We start from the raw sequence: 22,096 nt of genomic DNA, 5'->3' as shown, positions 1-22,096 counted from the left end.
AGTATAGCACTATCTCTTGCACATTCACTTCACTTTTACGTGAATTCTACAACTATTTGGGGAATTTGGGGTGGGGGGAACACAAGAGGAAGCACAATGACAGAGATTACCTTACTCATTGCTCCAGGTAAAGGGAATCAAAATCATGAACATCTGTAGGTACTCTTGCTCTTTACACTGGAGAAACCCAAGCATTACTGTTTTGCTTAGGGAAGGAAATCTTAACTCCACGCAAACTGGAACAAATATAAGCAAAATGGATTTCAGTAAGCTGTGTAATTTTTCCCTCCTTCTTTCAGAAACAGCAGAGGAAAATTTGGTTTATTTAGCTCGAGGTCAAGAGTAAGTTCTCTTAGTATCTGAATGAAAAAAGCAGTGTAGCAATTACTTAACTGGGTTTTTGAAAGGGAGAATGCCATAGCAAGAGGTTGTGATTTTTTTTTTTTTCCAGACTGAATTGTGCTAAAGATCATTAATAACTGGCATTAATAACTTTTTCTCAAAATTATGAACAGGATAAAAGTGAATCACCTTTCCAAAGCAAAAAGGGAAAGTGATGGCCTTGTTTTCCAGCCATTTAAGTAGGGATGCCTTGACTGTGCAAAAATCTGTCCTTGCCACCATGTAAACGTTTGAGTTCTAAGGCCTTTCACTTCTGTCCAGTTAAATATTATTTAGTTATACATAAGAGAGTTTAGGGAGAAATTACAAAAAAAATTAAAGATTCTTCTATTTGTTGAGTGTTTTTGTATGTGTGTGAGAGAGAGAAGGAAAGGTGGGAGATCTGATTCAGCATATAAACTCCTTTGTTGGGAGTTTATCTGGTGTAGTGCCTCTGAGCTCCTTACAGTCCACAAATATTCAGACTTGCAGAATGCTAGTGAGGAAGGGAAGTAGTATCTCTCCTTTTTTTCATGTAGGGGAGTAAAGCGCAAAACAAAGGAGAACTAGCTCTTCAAAGCTATCCCGCTACCCAAATCCCATTGATTTCACAGGGAGGTAGGCACTTAATTATCTTTCTGAAACTGCTCATAAGTAGTTTACTGAGGAACTTCAAGAGGTCCATGATAGACTACTGTTACAAACCTCAGCCTTCCAAATCTTGACCTATTTCCATGACTGCTGCCTTGTCTTTCTTCTAGGGAAGTTTAAATATTTTTCTTCTCTCGTCTTTCTCAGAGACGAAAGGAAAGCTTTAGCAGTACCACTAGCACAAGTGATTTCAGGGAGGGGAAGGTACGCGGAGAGTGGAGAGAAAGAAGCTCTTTTATATTCCATCCTCCATTTTTAAGTAGAATTTGATTTTCACACTGTAACCAAAATGATAGCTTTCTGCTGAAGTGTTTGTCTGAATATTGCAGGCCCATCTTTGACAGTTCATTTGACCTAAAGCGTCAGGACATGCTTTGCCAGTGGTTAATATACTTAGTATTTCTGTGACCATGAAGCAACCTTCTATAAATATGTTACAGCAGTCGTACATGGCTGTCTGAAGGAGTCTGTCTATAAAGATTTATGTGCAAATGTCCTTTTACCCTTTTTTTAACAAGCAGCTTTCAAAGACTTTGCGTTTTTGGCAGAGCTGTGAGCTTTCTCTTAGGGCTACTCACATTTCAGAGAACAGGTGACTTGCATACTGCTTTGTTTATAAATTACAAGTAAACTACATTGTCAGTCCAATATATTTTTAGAGCAATCATAGCTGGGTGCATTGCTAACAATTTCCAATTCCTTTTTTACATGCTTATAATTTCTGTTTTCTTTTTGTTTGTTTGCTTTTGTTTTTAGTTACAGACCTCTGGAGTAATCTTGGTGTGTTGAAAACGTTGTTTTCAAACAAAACTTCGGTCTTTTTGCACTTCTTCATTGTATTTTGTATGTATTCTTTGAAGGGGATGATTCTCTTGTATGTGTTTGAAGTGATGATGACTAATTTTTCACTGTTAGTAAAGGAGAACATTCAAAGATTACATGCAGGATTCAAGATACATGCAGGAACACACAGGAAATCACAAAGCATCTTATCGGTCTAAGAAAAATTATCTCCTCATCTTTTGGCTAACTGAACAGAAGAATCACTGCAGAACTGATAATTTTAGATTTTTTGTATGTTTGTTTTAAATTCTGAATTAGTTGGATAGAAACTTTTGGGAAGCAGTGTAATGATCTGCACTGTTTTGTTGCTCAGTGATGGAAAGAACTTGGCACATGGTACTCATAGCTTTATTCTCTGTTGGAATCATCTGCTTGACTTTGCTGAAATTATGCCAGTAGATAATTTGGCCCTTGGTATTCTAAGAAACAGGAAAACGGATGCTGAAACCTGCTTGTATCACTAAACTGTAACCAAATATCCCTTACTATGGGGGAGAGGGACAACTAAATTTCTTAAGGAATTATGTCTCTAGCTCCAATGTCTGGCAAACTGTCTCTTTATATTCATGTACCAGTCAAAATTTATTTCACTAAAAAAATAAGGTTATTTGAGCACTGTGTAATTTCTATAGCTGAGTATTAGAAATCAGAAAACTAAACCAACATGATTAAATAGAAATGAAAGAGAAGGTGCCTACACTAAAAGAAAATGGTACTTCAGATAATCACCTGAGAAATTAGATGCTTGCTGTAGTCTTGTTCAGCTCCAGAATTTCTTGCTTTCTCCTTTAGTTGTCCAGTAGCACACTGGTTTTCTTCTTTGCTCAGCCGCTGACCTCTCTCACGTGGTGTTGGCTCTTCTCCATCCTGTGATTAATGGCACTGCTTTTGATCTGATCTGACAAGTCATGTTCTACCCGGGCAATGTGACAAGGTCTGTGGGGAAAATCCTGCCCCTCCGCATGGCCTGGGTGTCCCTCATGGCAGGAGAAAGCACTCCATCATCCCTTCCTATGTCCAGGAAGGGAACTGGGCCTGGCATTGTGGAATTCCTCGTCTCCTTTACCCTTTATTGTGGCAGTAGCAGCAAAAGCCAAAATAGTCAGGAGCAGCCCAGTAGCCCTGGCAGTTTCTTCTCTGGATGGTAGTGATCCTGCTCGGCAGATGCCTCTGCCCGAGAGGTTCCAGTCAACTCTCAGGCCTGTTTTATAGCTCTTCTCCCTTTCTACGGTTTCAGGGGATGGGAGGCAGTGGGAACACAAATTGCGTCTGCAAGTGTCACAAGGGCAGAGGGTGCTTCTGGCCACATAGCAACATTCAGGAATGTAATCTTAAAACAGAAACACATATTGGTTCTGTGTATGCTAATACTAGCTGCAGTATGATGGATCAGTGTTGCAGAGATCCCCAGACTCTCAGGTTGTTCAAAATTGCTTTTGTTTCCTGTTTGGACCAAGATTGCCTTCTGCCATGAACATAATAATTCTTATCCTGCTATTTATCCCAGAGCTGAGATAAAAATGCCTGATGGAAAACAGGTAGCATACTAGCTACCTTAGATTCTAAGATGGCCATAATGTATGCTATTGAAGCCTTCAGAAGTTTGGAAAAAATAAATAAATCTTTCCATAGAGAAGGTTTTACTTTCTTGGACTATTAAAATACTCAAAGTAGCCTCATCATTTTCACTATTCAAGTTTAGGCTATATGTAACAAACATATCTATGAGTGTGTCTTAGATAGACATAAAAAGTCCCTGAGTAGCCACCAATAATGCATGTTATAATGATTTTGGGATTTTAGAATTACATTTATCCATAACACACAAATGCATATGGCATAAAGGAATGGTTCTCAAAGGCTTTGTGCAAAGAAACATGAATAGTCTGTATTTTTTGTGTGTGAATAGTATATGGTCTGAAAAGACAAGCCAAAATGATGGAAAAAGTAATTTTCAAATGTCTTCAAACGCTCACAGTAAATAAGTAAATGCATCAAACTGATGATCAGGTAACAAATCCTAATGCTTATAGTCACATCTAGGTGTCACCAAAGTCTGTTTAGAACTTTGTTTTTACACAAGTGGGTTGGACAGTTACTCATAGGTAACTGCATGAGCAGGTTTAGTACGAATCAATCAAGACTGGTGTTTTATCCTATCTCCTAAGCACATACATGACCAGCTCCTTCTGTGTTTATCCTTGGAAAATCCTGAAGTGTGTTTGTGAGTGCTTCTGTATCATGGAGATTGCATCCAATACTTGATTGTTGAGCAAGTGCAAAACAATGTGCGACTTTCCTTGCTAACATCATAAGCAAATCTTGCCCTTCTTGCATCCATGTTTCCTCATAGGATTATAGGACTACTCATATTACCTTGTGTCTGTAACCCACCTCCTATTTCTTTTCCTGCTATCTGATTTTTACCTATCAGTTAGGTCAGTCATTTAGGCTGTCAGTTCCTTGAAGCATGCACCACCATATTTTGTTGTGTGTGTAGGTATTGTTAGTGCAAAGGCACCTTGACCCAGCTGTGATCTGTAGTCTAAGTAGCTATTATGCAAATTTTAGCATTTAATATCTTTGAAGAATTGCTTTTCAGTAATATTGATTGGCAGCAGTTATCCGTGATATAGTGGGAAATGAAGGAGAGTAACATTTGAGACGTATCCTTGAAAGCAACCTTTTGATTTGTAGAATGCATACAAACAGCAAATCCAGCAGACCACAGAAATGCAGCAATAAATGTATGCAGCGTTTTTGGACTCCTTGTCATCCCTGCCATGCTGTTTGCTCGGCTAGGGCTAGAGTTCTGAAGTACCCTGGAATTTATGGGGTTATTGTTACAGGCTTTATTTTAGCCTGTAGTATAGTTACATCAAAAATGGAAGTAAAATGTTAATGTTTTGGCAAAGAAACCTCAAAATCTGGAGGGAAGAATCTAAATTTAACTGAAGCCTAAATATCTCTTGATTTATGCAGTGCACGTCAAATCCTATAAAACTATGTTTTCCTCTTATACCTTCTAGGGTCATCTTGCCCTAGCCTGTGATGAGCTTTGTTACACCACTGAGCAACTTCCTAGCTCAATGTATTTTTCAAAACTGACATGCTGTACAACTAAGCCGTTGAAAAGAACAAAAGCTTTCTGAAAATGTTCAAGGAGGTGAATCCAGACTGTGCTACTTTCCAATCACTGCTTAGTTCATCACCATGTTTAACTTAGCCTCCAAGGATTCCCCTGAGCCTCGAATCAGCATCAAACTGAAAAGCAGCGTGGTCAAGGTAGCGCACAGTTTCCCACAGCTTCTGAATGCTTATTTTCTTTTCAACTTATTCTCCAAGCAATTGAGTTCCTAAATTGGCATCACACTAGGTGACGTGCTTAGGAGGGTACATCACTAATAGCATGAAATTGCTCATTTCTCTTAAAGAAATACAAAATAAAAAGGAACCAAACAAAAACACAGAAGTTTTATGTCATTAATGGAGCCTGTGGATGGGAAGTGTGGAAATAGCTACTTCAGCAATCATTATCAGCTTTGGTTTGCTTTCTGCTACCACGTTCTTCCTTTCTTTTATTTATTTATTGTTATTTTTTTTGCAAGTGGTTAAGGCTTGCTGTTTCTTGAGAAACTGTTTATATTTTGTGGAAGCAAAAGGATAGAAATGGACTGCTTGAAAGTCATGTAATGCAGAACCCCCAAACAACGCCACAATATTCAGTTTCAGTCAGTGTCATGGCTGTGTAGGGACCTTAGTCCAGCAGCTAAGTCCAGGGAGGGTAGAGACAAGATCTCCTTTCAGAATAGTTACATGCAGGGAGCATCCTGGTCTGTACCCCAGGGACACACTTTCATTTTCTTTTATAAATGTGTCTAATAGTTTATGTTGTGATAGTTTCTTTTGGTTTAACCTCAAACTCATATGTTTACTCTCATTTCACCCACAGGGTCTTATTTTCTAGTTCTCCTTGCTGCTCCTCTCTTCCCATAAGAAACAGATTTAAGATTGATTTTAGCGGCACTTCAGGTATAACAAGGATAATCTGGCACTGAAAGCTGAAAGGAGGAACTTTCTTCTTCAATGTTTTTGCAATCAAAATGTTGGATGAGGAATTGTTCCCCCTGAACATACGTTAAACTTGCTTTCAGGTACTGAGCTTTGAAAATAACAGTTCTGAATGATGAAATACAAGAAAATATAAATAACTTAGAAAGAATGCTGATTTAATCACGACAGAAATAAAAACTTTATTTATTTCTTTTTACTTTTAGTGGGCTTTGAAAAAGCATCCATACAAACTAGTACAAACTAGCCTCAGATATTCTGGGTTCTCTTACACGTTTCATCCTCATATACGTGAATCTCAGTTCTTAATTATACTCCTGCAAAATCACTTACAACAGGTACTTACTTATGGTCATTTTGCACCTCTGTATTATTTTTGTCACCTTTTGGATACTTGACAACATCTTCTTGAGAATCACAGAACTACAGGTTAATCTTTTCAGCCTCCCAGTGTGCTCTTCCATTAGACATAGACATTTTTCAGTACAAAAAATATTTCTGTCTTTTATTTTGTTATTTTTCAAATATGATCATTCCAACTAGTCAAAACCTGCTTGCACCACTTTTGCAAAATGGAACAGTCCCATAACTGTTCAAATGCAAGTAACATTCTGCAGCAGTTGCATGGGGACCACCCCCCAAAAAATAAAATAAAATAAAATAATTCCATATGACCTGTGCAACTCCTAAATCTATGACTTTTACACTAATGTATGTGTATCTGAATCATCATTAAAATCAAACTGAAACTGTCAGTGATCCAAGTTATGTTTTAGTATCCTCTCCTTCATTTTAGTTTCTTTTCAGCAACGTCTTCATGCTTTTGAAAACTGGTTGTACAAAGCATTGCATTGGTGTGAGTTGATAAGATTCTGCAGCATTTTCCTAATATTCCTCTTTTTCCCTAATACTCCTCCTTTTGACAGTTACTTTGCTTATTTGTGTGCTGTTGTACTGAAGGTACTCTACTCGTTATATTTTGAAACAGACCAGAAGATGCCCTGTGTGCAGACAGCTGTTTGTACTTTTGTAAACTCCATTGCAATCCTTTCACACTGTTTTTTTCCTGCTGTGTCCATTGCTGGCAATGAATTCAGTGCTGAGATAATCCAACTTCAATTGCCAAAGTGCTTAATTTTATCTGGTATCCTAATTTTTAGTGTGTTTATTGCAGGCATGCCAAGAAAAGGATGTGACAGCACTTGGATTTATCCAAATAATAAAATGAGTACATAAACATTTCCATTTGACATATAGAAATAGGAATTTAAAATGAGAAGATGGCTTTTGCTGAGTGAAAAAGATTCTTGATGTATGTTAGATATTTTTTAGGAATATAGGAATTGTTTTAGTACATGAGACTGAAGTGTTCTTTGTGTGAGTGACAACAAATGCATAGGAAAACGTAGTAAGAATATATACTTTTCCAACCTCTAATGTTGCAGCTCAGGGATTGTCACAGCCAGGGGTGGTTTCTGGGTTTTTAGTGCCTTTCAGAGGATTTTTTTTTTTTTTTTTTTCTTCTTGGTCTGTTCAGTCTCTCCTTAAACTCATGTCATCTTTAAGCATGAAGAACATTTCTTGGCCAGGATTTTCACTGTTCAGTTATACATTGTATGAAGATTCATTGTCTTTCATTTAATCTTGCTGCTTTCTACCTTTGAAACCACCTACTACTTGTGTTGGAAGAAGCAGTGGACAGTCAGACTTCTATCACAGTATTTTAGGAAGGAAAAGCCTCTCTCTATCATAAATTGCATCCTGGATGCTCAGCGTGGCAAGAGAGCCAAATATCCTAATCCTTTATAATTACAGATCTCTTCATGGTATCTCTATGAGTTGGGTTGCTGTTTAGTAGAAGCACAGAGGGGCTGTCTGAGATTTTAAGACGCCTAGACATACAGGGAATCATGCAATACAATTTTCAAAAGCACCCAATTATCTATCATGTTCTCACTTTGGTTTTCTAAATACTGTCTGTCTTAACAATTGGCCATAAGGTATCTTGCTGGAAGCTGAACAGGTATTCTGTACAACATCAGAAAGATGTTCTAGAATATCTCTAGAATATCAGAGTAGCATCCTAAATAGTGAATCATTCTTTGTCTTGGATGTAAAAAGAGGTTTTCATTGACTTCTGTAGGAACAACATGGATCCAATTCCAGCTGGAAATTCCAATCCTCCGTTTGTAGCCCTCAGGACTGCTTTCTTGGGGTACCTCCTGCATGCCTAAAACAACATGGGTACCTCGTAATGGAAAAAGGAGTATTCACACACAATATGTATTGTACTGTGTACTCTTCTTAACTTGAACCGTGACTCACTATGCAGTCCAATGTAAGAAGTCCTGCTGGCCACCATGAGCATGAAATAGTAAGAGGGGGAGCTGGAAGCATCCAGGAACTTTTGGCTGGGGAGGGAGGAGCACACAGTGTGTGCTGGAGAAAGCACATTCATGTTACTGTAGGGCCAGGGCACCGCCTTGTGTCTGGGGCAACAAACCACTTATTTCTTGCTAGTTCAGTGCAATGGCATTAGGTAGGGAGAAATAATATTCAACTATACATAAACTATGCAACAGTACTCCTGAGATAGCCATCCTTTTCGAACACTAGAACCCACAAAATGCACTGCAGAGAGTGGCTGTGCATATATAATCTTCTTTCTGTCCCTGATAGGTGAGAAAGATGATGTTGCTGTAGTTTGATGCATCCAATTATTACAAGATCCTGTAATAAAAAGGCTATTTCCTGGTGTAAGCCATTGGCAACAATTAATACCAGGGTGAATCAGATCTAAGCTGTTGCAATCAAAAACTTCTGTACTATAGTTTAAATAAGATTCTATCTGGTATGTATTTTGCAGTCTCTGTGAATTTATTTTATAATGAAAATTCTGTCAGTCCTTTTAAGAGCCTCTGTAAGAATCTAATTCTTATAAAATATATGGTAACATTTTATTGATTTGAATGAAAACCAGAAATTCTAACTTCATATTACACTGGAGATATAGATACTCTCTTCGTAATGGATAAAATGTTAGTATATAATTTACATTATTTTAATCGGAACTGCATTCTATGTATAGCTCATTTCTTCCACTAGTTTATAGGGAAATCTAATTTTTCAAAATACTTCAAAAATGTTCAGGTATCTGTCCTTTTTCTTAGGCATTCTAATCATTAAACATAATTATATACTTGTAGACCTTTTTTCCTAAGTTCACAATGACTTAGGCTACCAAGTTGCTTACATGGCATGGAAGATGTAAAAATTATGAATTCAGATCTCCTTATTCAAAACCGGGCTTTAGTAGAAGCAACAGTAACCAATGTATTTTAAATTGTATGATAGTTTTAGTTGTTTTACAGCTTCTCGTATCTGCCTATACTTGTTCCAGTGTGAATAATTCTGAGTTTTGTTTGTGAAGAAAATATTTTAAATACAAGTGGCTCATTTGCTTTCTATTTTAGGCAAAGAAGCAATAAATAGCCTGTTTTAAAAAGCTTGCACTAGTCTTAGCACAAATCATTATATTTTTGACATATAAAGTTATTGTGACGTCAAATAGCGCTTATTTGAGAGGTTGTCTTGCCTTGGATATTGACTAATGTGTGAATGTTTTGAAAATTATTTTATGTTAAAGAAGTTTCACATATAAGAGACACAAAAAACATGTTTGTATTTGCATAGGTAAATCACTCCTTAGACGAAAAACTGCAAAATACAGTTTCAATTTCAGTCTGTTGTGAAGAGACAGTAAACAGTACTGTACACTGGAAGCTGAAGCCTAAAGGAAGGGAATTTCAGTATTTATCTCCCAAAGGCTGACACTACAGTTTTGAGGATTGGTGGAGTGTGAATTTTCTGAGATTAGAAAAGACATATCTAACTGAGAGATTAGAAGAAGAATATAGAAACCAGCCCTGTAGCTACGATTCACAGCAATTTAAATTTGCAGAACAAGCACTTCTTCATGCATGCAAGGACACTCTTGACATAGAAATGAAGAGGTACACTAAGAATTACAGAGAAGAGAATAATTTGGAAATGGTCTGAATTAATATTTCTTAGTCTGTATTTTTGTGAAGAGTACAAGATAGCTGCAGTTTCTAGTAAATGCTAAGCCATTGAGAGAGGCAGTATTTAACTGGATTTGAACTGTTTTAATTCTCTGTTTGTGTGAGTAACATTAGATATTTGATCATGCCCTCGGTCTTCAGCAGTCTGAAGCCATAAAAATCAGGAGGTATTTCTCTCTGACAGCTATACCATGAACACTTTTCCTTTCTCCCTCCAAGGCATTTCAGTCGTGACTGGTCTTTCAAACTCAGTTTCTGTAATTTGTCAATGTGCTGCTGAAAGAAAATGTCAGCCACATTCTCTGTTGAGGTTCTTGACTGTCATATAATATTAACTTTTCAGTAGTGTATAAGGACACTACAGTTGAATTTCAGTAATGATCATGTCTATATAACATCCTTCTGCCACAGTCAACAAACTTAACATGTCGAAAGTCTTGTCTTCTTTCATAGGAATAAGAAATGACTTTCTTTGGTAGGCCAGCACATTAAAGGCTGTAGAGGTGTGAGGCACTATGCTGTGTTCTAAAAGCAACTTCTGTTTTTGATATATGTTATTTTAAAATTCATATTTACAGGGCATTCCACACTTTTTTTTTTTTTTTTTTTTTTTTAAAACAAGTTCATAATGTCAAGTTTCAAACTTTGGTCAGTTAAGTAAAAGGTTTCCCAACAAGAATAAGCATCAAGCCATGATGGAGTATTTTGTCTAATTCTAGTTTTTTTGCTATTCTGAAACATTGTAGAAAAACTTGTCATCAGTTCAAACCAGCATCTTAAATGTCTTTCAGACAGTCTACCCAGACCCATTTAATGTGTTGCTTATACAAATGGATGCTGTGCAGAAAATTAACTTGTTGGGCCCTCAGTGCATCATACAGTGGATTTCTTCTCTTGAAGAATGTGGCGATTTTACCCAGCTGGGCAGCTGAGCTTCACAACAACCGCTCTCTCACTCCTCCTCCTCAAAGGTGAAGGGGGAGAAAATACGATGAAAAGGGCTCAAGGGTTGAGATAAAGAAAGGGAGATCACTTAACAATTATCACAGGCAAAACAGACTGAGCATAGGGAGATGAATATAATTTATTACCTATTACTAAAAAGCTAGAGCAGTGAGAAACTAAAAACAAACTATAAACACCTACCCCCATCCACCCACTTCCACCTCCTCCCCCTGAGCAGCACAGGGGAATGGGGGCTGTGGTCAGTCCCCCATGCTTCATCTCCGCCACCCCTTCATGGTCACTTTCTGCCCCTTCTCCACGTGGGGTCCCTCCCACGGGATGCCGTCCATCCCAAAATGATCCTGCGGGGGCTGCCCACAGACAGCAGCTCTTCAAGAACTGCTCCCACATGGCTCCGTACCACGGGGTCTATCCACCCCCCAGGAGCAAACTGCTCCAGCACGGGTCCCCCATGGGCGGCAGCTCCCCCCAGACCCTCTGCTCCTGTGTGGGCTCCTCTCCATGGGCTGCAGCTCCGGCCCGGGGCCTGCTCCTGCGGGGGCTCTCCATTGGCCCCAGCCTCCTCCAGGTGGCTCTCCATGTGGCCACATCCACCTGCTCCACCGGGGGCTCCTCCACGGGCTGCAGCGTGGAGATCTGCTCCGTGTGGGACCCATGGGCTGCAGGGGGACAGCCTGCTCCACCAGGGGCCTCTCCACAGACCGCAGGAGAACTGCTGCTGCGTGCCTGGAGCACCTCCTGCCCTCCTGCTGCACTGACCTTGGGGGCTGCAGGGCCACTTCTCACTCTTTGCTCTCCCAGCTGCTGTTGCACAGCAGTTTTTCCCCTTTCTTAAATTTGCTCTCAGAGAGGCACAAACAACATCACTTATTGGCTTGTCTCTGGGCAGTGGTGGGTCCCTTTGGAGCTGGCTGGAGCTGGCTCTGATCTGACATGGGGCAGCTTCTGGACTCTTCTCACGGAGGCCACCCCTGCAGAACCCTGCTACCAAAACCTTGCCCCATAAACCCAATACAAAGGACATCAGGATTCAATGGCGTATTTTCACTGTTTGTCCTAAACTGGAATCTCTTTGTGGAAAATTACCTTCACAGTAAGATTTCAAGTTATCTACTACTCCCTTCTTCTGAAACTTTGTTTGATTGTTTATTTTATTTTTTATTTTATTTTTATTTTATTTTTTTAATTTTATTTTTTTTCCCTTTTAAACACTCCTTAATATTTCACTTGTTCAGAGAATAAATTAGAAAAATTCTGTTATCTGGTGGTGAGCTCATGCCCAGACTCCAGTCACTAAATTTTTTAAACGTTTTAACAAGGTTGTTTCAATGAGCTGGGCTGAGGGGAGTACCTCTTTCACGGCAGACTGTAGTTCAGTTGTCAATCTTGATTAACTACCCAACTTCAGGATTTGTTTGGACTAAAGTTTCTGACATCTTTGAACAGTGCAATGTGTTTTCAGAGATGTATCTGAGCACCAGATATGAGGTATGGGCATTATTTATCTTACCCTTTTTTATGGTGATTGGCAGCAAAGTCTCCTTGTGAAGCCAATGTCAGAACACTGGAACATTATGCTTTGGATAAAATGAAAAGAATACCTTACACTTCAGTTACTAATTTTTACCTTTGTATTCATTTGTACTATTTAACAAATACTACTCTGGTGTGTGAATTGTTCATTAAAGGAAAATGTTCAGCTGTAAAGGTAAGTGCCACAACTTTCCAAAAACCATTTTCTTTCTAACTCATGTATGCTGGGCACATAGCAACTCAGTATGCCTAAATGACTGATGTTCCTTGAGAATTTTATCTTTTATGCTTGATATATCTTGGAATTCTTCCTAATATTGACATATGCACTAATAGGTCTGCAACTTGCAGAAATATGTGACATGTTACTTGAGATTAGTTGGTTCAGACCAAACCTTTGCTCATTCCTTTAACAAAATGTGAATGAGATCTTTCAGTAGGTGTGCTTCATTTGAAGTCTATTCTCTTTAAGAATCAGAAGATTTCCAGACTGGACTACAGACCGTGACACAACATTGGCTCTTCAGGGCAAATCTTTCAGCTGAAGCCTGTAACACAATGCTTCCAATTTCAAATCCTCTAGCAAACATCAGATTGGGCCTAAATCATGATTATTGTTCTGTATCAGAGGTACCAGAAAAGTTCAGGCAACTTTTGACATTCACTGGGCAGCTTGTCAGTCTGTCAAAACTAACAGTTTGAAGTATATCTTACCATGTCCATGTAATGCATCCTGCTATGTGCCTGTGTACTCTATGTGTGATTCTTAGTTATACAGAGATGCTTCTGCTGACAAGCATGTTAGCCACCCATCATTACACTGTCTTTGCTCCTATGCCCTCTGGGTGTGGGATATTCACAGTTCAGGCAAGTTTAATTGGAGGTAATTGAGCTTTGTTCTTTTTCTCATTTTTGTGTGCATAGAACTAAGATGCATTGTTATACAGGCAGCCTTTAAAGTCCTTTGAAAAGCCAAAATACATATTTATGGTGAAACCTTATTTTTAAGTCCAATTTCCTAAACCTGTAAGTCTTGTTTGAGCTTCATGTATACGTATAAGGAGAATGAAAAGACAGTTTGGTCTTGTAAAGTATTGAAGAAGACATGGAAACCAACTTGGGTAGTGTTACAAATTCTAAAACTATGACTAAGGAGGCAGAGAATGGTATTAGCTGTCCCATACTATTGCTCAGCAGAGCTAAAATAAACTGTCATATTATGTGACCTATAAGTGGTATTAAGTATTATTACCTTCTTGCTATCCACTTGAGCTCTAGACCTTTACTAAAGATTGCTTACAGAAGTTATTGAATGCCACTGGTTTTATTTTAAAGCATTGACAGAATGGCATTAATGTCCCTTAACATAACAGGAAGGAATGAGATAAATTTTAAAATGATGATCTAAGAGCAAGAGGAAGTATGATAAATATAATACAAACTTGTACATTCTTCCTTGCCAAGAGCCTCTTTATATGCCAACACGTCTGCCATTACTTTAACAGCTTCTCCCAGAGTAACTTGGAAGGAAGAACACTGAAAGAGTAACTCAATGCACAAAACCACATCTTTAGAGTCACATTAGGCACAGCCTCTGAATATGATCTTTCCTTTCTTAATGTATTTACTGATTTGATGGATGTTAAAGTTATACAGGTGCTAAATGGAGATGGAGCATTTTTGATTATGGGCATCATCAATCTTTATGAAATACTGTAGGTATGACCTGGGTTTAGTGATGCAGCCCATGTTTTTGATTTCCTTGTATTGATGGCTCCCTTGTCTTCTAGGCTTCTGCTTTGTCCCTTACTCTGCTGTTAATATGAATGTGGTGTCTGCTCATGAGCTACTTCACTCCCTTAAAACCTTTTATAGAGTTCAAAATTTATAAGTATGTATAAACGAGAAACAGCCTTAGAAAGCACGAAAAGTTAGAAGCACAGAAGTCTAATTAATTTTCTAATTGACTTTGAGAATACATGCAGCTTGAAAAAACACTTGTGTCCATGACCTTTATTTAGTTTTGGAACCCACAATATTTCTCTTAGTCAGATAAATCAAAACTAAGGTATATATCCTGGCTACTGACTATTTATGGCCTCAATTAATTTGAGATCACCCATTTAGCAATATCTAGCAATAGGCTGGTCAGTTTGTAACACCATTCTTCGCTGGTCAATAACAGTAAATATTATTCTTGGTACAATTTCTAATAGGAGAACTGAGTCTAAAAGTTCACCTACCACATTTCAAACAGTCCCAAGTAATTAAAAGCTACATGTGATTAACAATTGGTACATACTTTTTCACCTCAGATAACTTATTCACTATGATGAGTGATACAAGAATAGTTTTTGAAACAAATTCTCCAAAGATTACCTTTAACAACAGATTTTAGTCTGTTGATAAATAAATAGCTGTTTTGTTTTGTTTTGTTTCATAACAGCTTCTGAAAATGTGCTTCCTTGAAGTTTAGTTTATTAGGTCAATATTTTCCTTCAAACCATGATAAATTAGGCTATTTTCGTGTGGCTTGGTGAAGACTCTCTTAGTCTGTCTGTTGTAGAGCTGCAATGAAAATACTTGATTAATCAAACAATTTCTATGCCCTTGGGTACAATATGTCATGAATTGTGTTTCATTGCTAACGTACGCAGTTTCTGCGGCTGGAACATCTGCTACTTATTTGGAAAGGTGTAAAAAACTTCACTATATGGTAATTGGATAATAAAGCTACTGAGCTTGAGATAATTTCTTGTGCTAAAATCTAAACTTCTGCTGAAAGCCAAATCCTCATTCAAATATTTGACCCATCTTTCTAATGAATTAAAAATTAAATCTATCAGATTTTTACTGGTAGTGTACTGCATTTAGGTAACTGCTGCTTGTTTATAATTTGTTGATAGCTGATAGTTCGTGTTGTCCCTATTAGTTGGTATTGTTTTCTATTAAAATGTGAATCTAACTATACACGTGCTTGCTGCAAATTGCCGGTACTCTTATACTTATGCCCCTGTGTGCAAAATAGGCGTTTGGTCTTGAGCTGTTTTCATTCATGAATCTTGCACACAGAGATGCTGATACTCTAAAATGATATTTATTGTTCAGAAAAGTTCAGTAATTTTTTTTGGATGAATAGTATTAGATTAGGTTGTATTAGGAAGCTGTTTGCTTTCCCTTTACTTGAGTCAAAAATTATTTTATTGGCCTTATAGCAACCCAAACATTTTTGAAATAACAAATTATTTAGATTCAGTGATAAAATTAGTAGTTATTAATTAATTAATGTTTTGGATTTCCTATGTATCTTAAGGAATACCAAGCAACATTATGGCTGATTGTGACTGAGGAATTTGCTGTAGAGCAAATTCAAATCAACAGGCTGATTGTGGAGGAGGGTTTATTTGTTTTTCACTAAATGGTCTGCTCTGACAATGAATATTGTATTAATAGAAAGTCTGCAAGACCAGAGTTTGTTTTAAGAAGACCTCAGTATTGATTCCTGCAGTGCTTTTGAGAAAAGGAGAATGTGAGAACAGAGCAATTCTGTGGGGAAGAATAAATGTTCTTTAGGACAAAGAAGTAAGCTGTGTTAGAAAAGGACTCCTTGTAGCCCACAGCAACATTACTCTTGACTTCATTCACTGGAATATTGAATTGTTACAAGTTTTTTAGTCTCTGATTCTCTCTTGGGGTGTCTAACTGACTTTTTCTGTTTTCAGAAGGATTGTCCATCCCTCTATGTTGAAACACTTTCTTTTGCTGATGGTGACTCACTGACCCTGCCACAGATTTCCCTATTATATCTGCCAAGGCTGATAATTATTTTAGTAATAAGTGCTAGCTCAATAATATTTAGTCACTCAGGCCTCCTCCCTCATTATTTTTCTCCCCTGGGGGCAACTGATCTGAAAACTATCTTTGTTCTCACCTAGGGTTTAAAGATATGAAAATTCATTCAGATCACAGTTATCTTTCCTGCTCTCTTCCATGATTAATAGTATGGTGAGCTGAACTGAGGTTTGCAAGAGCAGTTGGTATAAATTGCTTGCCCACTCTCAGTCTGCTTTGAATCCGGCTCGTTATCCCAGTTGCACAAGGCAAACAGAAAAGTTGAGTGGGATTTTAATTATATATTTACACTTCAATATCATGTTCCAAATATTATTAGTACATTACTTGCTTATCGTATTCTAAGGAACCTGTTGCCAGGACTGCTTGCTTGCTTTTTTTGTGTGTGTTAGTTTTGTCTTTTTCTCAGCTCTCAGCAGGAGGCTTCCAAGCTGAGCCCTGGAGCCCTGGTGTTTAGAGGATATTCCAGGTTGGTGATTATTACTGTTTTAGCCATTAGGCAGCTATGGACTATGTTAGTCTTTGCCTTAAGAGTTTTATGGAGAAGTGGTTACCTTAGAGAAGCTCGTTATTCAAGTGAAAGCTCAAAAGGTGGGGAAAATATCAAACTTCTGAAGTCCTGCACTGTCAGTCCCTGGTAAACTAAATGGGCTGTTGTGTTACTATCATTAAGGAATCCGATCAGTTAAGCATTACAGACACCCACAATAACATAGCTGATTTCAGTGGCTTAGAAAAGGGACATTTTCGTATATCATTTTATTACTTAGACTTGCTATATTTGTATGGACAAACAGAATTTCCAAATGCAGCCCTTCAATCCACTATTCTCTGCTGTACATTACAGTGATAGCTGATCTCTCCTAAGGTATTAATGTTGGTAGCAGCAGTATTGATACTGGATTTACATCACCATTGTATCTAAGAGTAGTAGACGCCACAAATAATACATTGGACAGAAAGAAGGAAGTTGTTCTGCCTGTCTGGCCTTGTAATGACAAATGAGGAAAAGGGGCACTTGTGAAAAAAATATCTAAAAGTGTTCTTCAGAGCAAACCATTTAAACCTGTGCTTACTAAGGAGTGGCTCACTGCTAGAAACTGTTGTGTCATGTACGTGTGATGGTGTTCTGACTGCATAGAAATGCAGTGAAGAAGTCCTTGAGCTCTGTTCACCTTTTGAAAGTGGAGACCTGATCAGTGCAGTCAGCAAATTCAAAGGCGTCATTCACCTCTTTCAAAACACAGTCTCGAAAATGAATCAGATTAATAAGCTATGTAGGTCATCCATTGACAATGGAAGGAACCGATTGTGACAGTTGTGTATGTATACATTTTAGATGTCTAAAGTAGTGAAACACATGCAAAACTAATAGGGAGAGAAAATGGTATTCTTCATTGACATTTAGTAGGACAACTTTAAATCAGGGAGGAAGTAGAAAGTTAAAAAATTTGCCTCTTTTGCTTCAGATGCCCATTTTTTTTGTGGTGCCGTCAATATAAACTCTTTTACGTGACTTAGTAGTTAGGAGAAAAAAAGGCCTCTGTTGTCAGAGGAAATGAGTGGCAGAAATGCTGCCTGTCACCAGTTGTCTGTGGCAGTTGAGTCATCCTCTGTTTTAGCTTAGCTGGGCCTCCTGTAAATAAAGACATGAAACTTCATTCAAGGGGGTTGAAAATAACAAAACTGCTTCCTTTATACATGCATATCGACATGAAGTTTTTGTGGGTGCCTCTTCCATATGAAACACTGCTCCCTAGGTTTGGCTACGGCTTTGTAAGAGGTGACAAAGGTTTCCCTGGAAATATCTGTTTTATGCTTATTGTTATATTACTGAAAATGGTGGGCTCTAGGCTGCTTGGATGTCTGTACATAATATTGCATCTAAAATATTTTCTTAGTGAAAAAATTAAGCTTTTTTGTATGCTTTTACCACTGAAAAGAACTTTCATTTTCCTGATTTTCTTTTGCTACTATTCTCAGTCTTGCTGTAATCTACCTCTGCCCTATTGTTATGTCTTTCTCAGGGTTTGCTGTTGTCATCCTTTGTCAGCAATTTCTTAGCAGAAATCCAGCTGAGCTTTTATGTCTTTTGCAAAATGTTAGGAATTGTTTTGGCTGACGTAATTTTCCACAGCACGAGCAACTTCACCAATTACTTGTCACGTGGATCACAACCTCAAGCTTGAGGTGACATTTTTTTGCATAGCTCCCCTTTCTAGAAGTATGTTGGCATTTATATCTGCCCTTCTCACTTCTGTACCACCGTCTACTTTCTGGTACTGGATATTTAATTTGGGCTATTTGATCTTTCTTTGTTGAGCTTGAATGACTAATTCTGGGTCTTTCAGTGATCTTTTTCTGATGTTTTATCCCTAGTATCAGTCACCATTTAGTATGTAGTTAGGATCTCAGGTGTAAAAATTGTAAAATTGGATTTTCCATCATGGGTCAGGCAAATAGTATTCTGTTTCACTGGGTCTTGTGATTTCCACTTCAAAATATATCTTTTCATCACCTGCTTCATTTTTATGGGATTTTAGTGTTTCTACATTCAAAGTACATTATTCCATTATAGTTCATGGTTAGGTTCTTCTGGCTGAGGTAATGGAAAACTATTTAAAACATCAAGTTTCAAAACTCGCTGTTGAAAAACAAGACTACATCTAGCTGTTTCCCACTGTTTGCCAATGCAGAGTAAATTTTGTTTCAAGTTTCTTTACTTGTCCTCCTTTTTTTTTTTTTTTTGACCTGAAACAATGATGGAAATTTAGGCTGTTTATATATATGCTCTAAACTGTGTGTATATATTTATATTTAATGAAGAAAATATTCAAAGTTCAAAGTCCTTTCTTCATTTTAGATCTTGTATAGTACATTAGAGCATTGTGATCAAAACTGTTAGATGAAAATCAGCTGTTTTCAGCCTTCAATTTCAGGCTCCATGGCCAGAGAAAGAGGTCATCTCAGTGCAAGGCAGCTGGGTCTGGAGAGTACCTCCAGGGCCTTCTTAACAATGCAGTACTCTATGGGAGCAAAGGGGAACTAAAACATTGGAAAATAATGCTGAATCCTCCTCATAAGAGAAATTTAAGGAAGAGCAATAATGATCAGTTTGTAGCTCAGAGGGCCAATATCCACTCTGTGGTCTAGTAATTTCCTATTTTAGGTATTATAGCAGGGTTCAAGTAGGAATTTGAATGGTCAGTATATTACGTCTGAGAAAGGTGAGTTTAAAGCAGTAGGTGAAGGAAATAGGTGTTACTGTCTGATCAGGAACAGGATTTTGTCCTGCAGGATTAAATGAGTAATGATAAAATATGAAGAGCCATAAAGGTTAAAAAATAAATAAAAATAAAAATCACATTTAATGCGATAGAAGAAAGGGACAAAAGAAAAGGACAAAATGGTTCTCAGATGATCAAAAAACAGACTAAGAACTAATCTTTATGATGGTAAGAGGCAACACCAAGACTGCTGGAGGAAATTGCTGCAATAATCAACAGTAAAAATGCCTGTTTACTTATTTTTTTTTTAATTAAATGCTGAAGCTCTTGGCCAGTTTTCAGCCCTAAATTACATGCCCACAGAAAAAGACTAAGCAGGAAACATCTGAAGGATTCAAGACCAAAAATTACTGTTTTAGCAAAGCTTATCTTGAATTAGTGGCTACTCTGCTCTGTAACAGGATCTGGAGAAAGGCTGACATTTTGCTTTTGCGCAAATAGGAAGTGCAGAACCAGATCTATCCTTTATCCATACAGGAGTTGTTGAGTGGCTTATGATTATAAACTGCTTAGAGAGAAGATTCTTTGTGACTGGTGCCACAGATCTGTATTCAGGAAATCAAGGGAAAGATCAAGAAGCATCACTTAAAAGACACTGAAGTGAATGATCTGGAGAAGTAGAAGGAAGACCAGGTATCAAGGAAATTAAGATCAGTACAATTTCAGGGAAACTGGTATGTTTGAATATGTTGAATTCAACTGGCTGGTGAAAGAGGATTAAGCTAGGCTATTTATTGGCTGTATGAAGTGTATTACAATAGATAGACTGAGTACCTGGGTCGAACATAATCCCAATATTGTCCAGAAACTCACAGAGAACAATAAGAATTATTTCTGTCTCTCTGAAAATATGTTTGTCTTCCCAGATCCAGACCTTGAATTCTCATTGTTTCCCTGCAACAGTGCTGCAACGCATTTAAGTTTGATGTATCCCATGTCCCATTTAAGCACTGCTAGACCTGTGTTTGTTTTTTGCATAAATGCATACATATGCTTTTTCTTCTGTCAAGCACATAATGAGCATGTTAGTTTCTAAGTCTGTTATAATACATTATCAAATACTATTTTTGTTGCAAACAGATTGCTGCTAAGTTGGAACAGGACCAATGGTAAATTACAACTACTAAACTTATTTGACTTCTGTTTGAAGTCTCAAGTGTAAATTTCAGAGGTGTTTATATTTATGAAAAACTAAGATCCAATAGTAGAAAAATTAATTATTGAATATCAGCCAGTTAAAATGCACAAATTCATAATTCAGATACCTCCACCTAACTCCAGAGATTGCACAGCCTTGTTGTGCACAGATCTCTGTCTTTCAGGAGTTAAGGAATAGTTTTATGGCATGAAGTATTGAGTTCTTGTGCATAGGGTATGAGCAGACAAGCTAAATTTAGTGTGGTTTCAGCTGTTTTCAATTGATTTCTAACCAGGAACATGCCTATTTCAATCAGACTTCAGGTTGAACTTGACAGACATTACAAAGAGTAAATGCTCTTAATTTCTCTATGGGGTGGAAGTGTCTTTACACGTGGAGATGACTGGCCAAGATGTAAGCTTTAGAATCTAAATTTAATTCATATCTGAACTGTTAATAAGAATAGATATATAAAGATAAATACATACATATATATATATATATTTTTTTTCATTTCTTTCTATTTCATTTTTAAATGCCATAACAAGCCCAGAAGCACAATTCTTATACCAGCTATCTCTAGTAGTAAAGATATTCAGGACTGAAATAAATGATTGTCTAGATTTAGGTTTCTTGGCTGAGAGATGTGCTAGATGTCAACTCATAAGTTCTTTTATTGACTTTACCATCAGGGAAATAAGTCAGCAAATTTTTATAGTATTTGCAATGATGTACTTGAATGGCTTTCTGCAAAAGAAAATAGCAGGCAGATTGTAGAAGGATTAAGATAACCTGAAATGCTTTGATTGGACTGTTTGTAGGGATTTCAACAATCAACTCAACAATGCAGAAAACATGTTGGTTTTACTTTGGACATAGTTGGATCAGAGACAAGCAACTAAGCAAATGTTTTCTTAGTATACAAATTACTTGTGACTGTCCTATGCATACTGTGTACACAGTTGTTTCACTGTGGATTTTATATAAGACTATATAAAAGATGCATGTAACATGGTGAGAACACGCTCATAGTAGAGCCCTGAGGAAGCTGACTGTTCTGATGTACTCTGCTCCATGATATGCTCATACAGTACTCTTAGCTTTTTGTGATTATGACAGTACATTGTTTTATTTTATAAAACACTTGAAGCTTCAAATATTGGAAACGGTGAATAAAATAGTTTTTCATTTTGTCAGGTCTTTGGAAATATGGTTGCTATAGTGCATTGATTTTATTTCAGTCTTCCTTGAGTATTGAATATAATGTCTTTGAAAGTATAATCTATGTATTG

General features: G+C 37.5%; 1 protein-coding gene and 1 long non-coding RNA gene across 15 annotated transcripts in view; one reads left to right on the top strand and one right to left on the bottom strand.

Annotated features, from left to right (window-relative positions):
- Window positions 1-2,739, bottom strand: part of LOC136790047 (uncharacterized) — a 62,273-nt gene extending 59,534 nt beyond the window's left edge. For all 9 annotated transcript variants that reach the window (XR_010829225.1, XR_010829227.1, XR_010829224.1 and 6 more), the window contains exons 1-2: window positions 2,605-2,739; window positions 111-236 (exon numbers count right to left, since the gene is read on the bottom strand). This is a non-coding gene — a long non-coding RNA (uncharacterized lncRNA). The remainder of the gene's footprint in view (window positions 1-110; window positions 237-2,604) is intronic.
- The window catches only part of ZNF385D (zinc finger protein 385D), a 447,042-nt gene that overhangs the window by 140,176 nt on the left and 284,770 nt on the right, over window positions 1-22,096 (top strand). The window lies entirely within an intron of this gene.

Source organism: Anser cygnoides, chromosome 2, assembly GCF_040182565.1.
Source record: "Anser cygnoides isolate HZ-2024a breed goose chromosome 2, Taihu_goose_T2T_genome, whole genome shotgun sequence".
NCBI lineage: Eukaryota > Metazoa > Chordata > Aves > Anseriformes > Anatidae > Anser > Anser cygnoides.
This window is presented reverse-complemented; position numbering and strand designations above follow the sequence as displayed.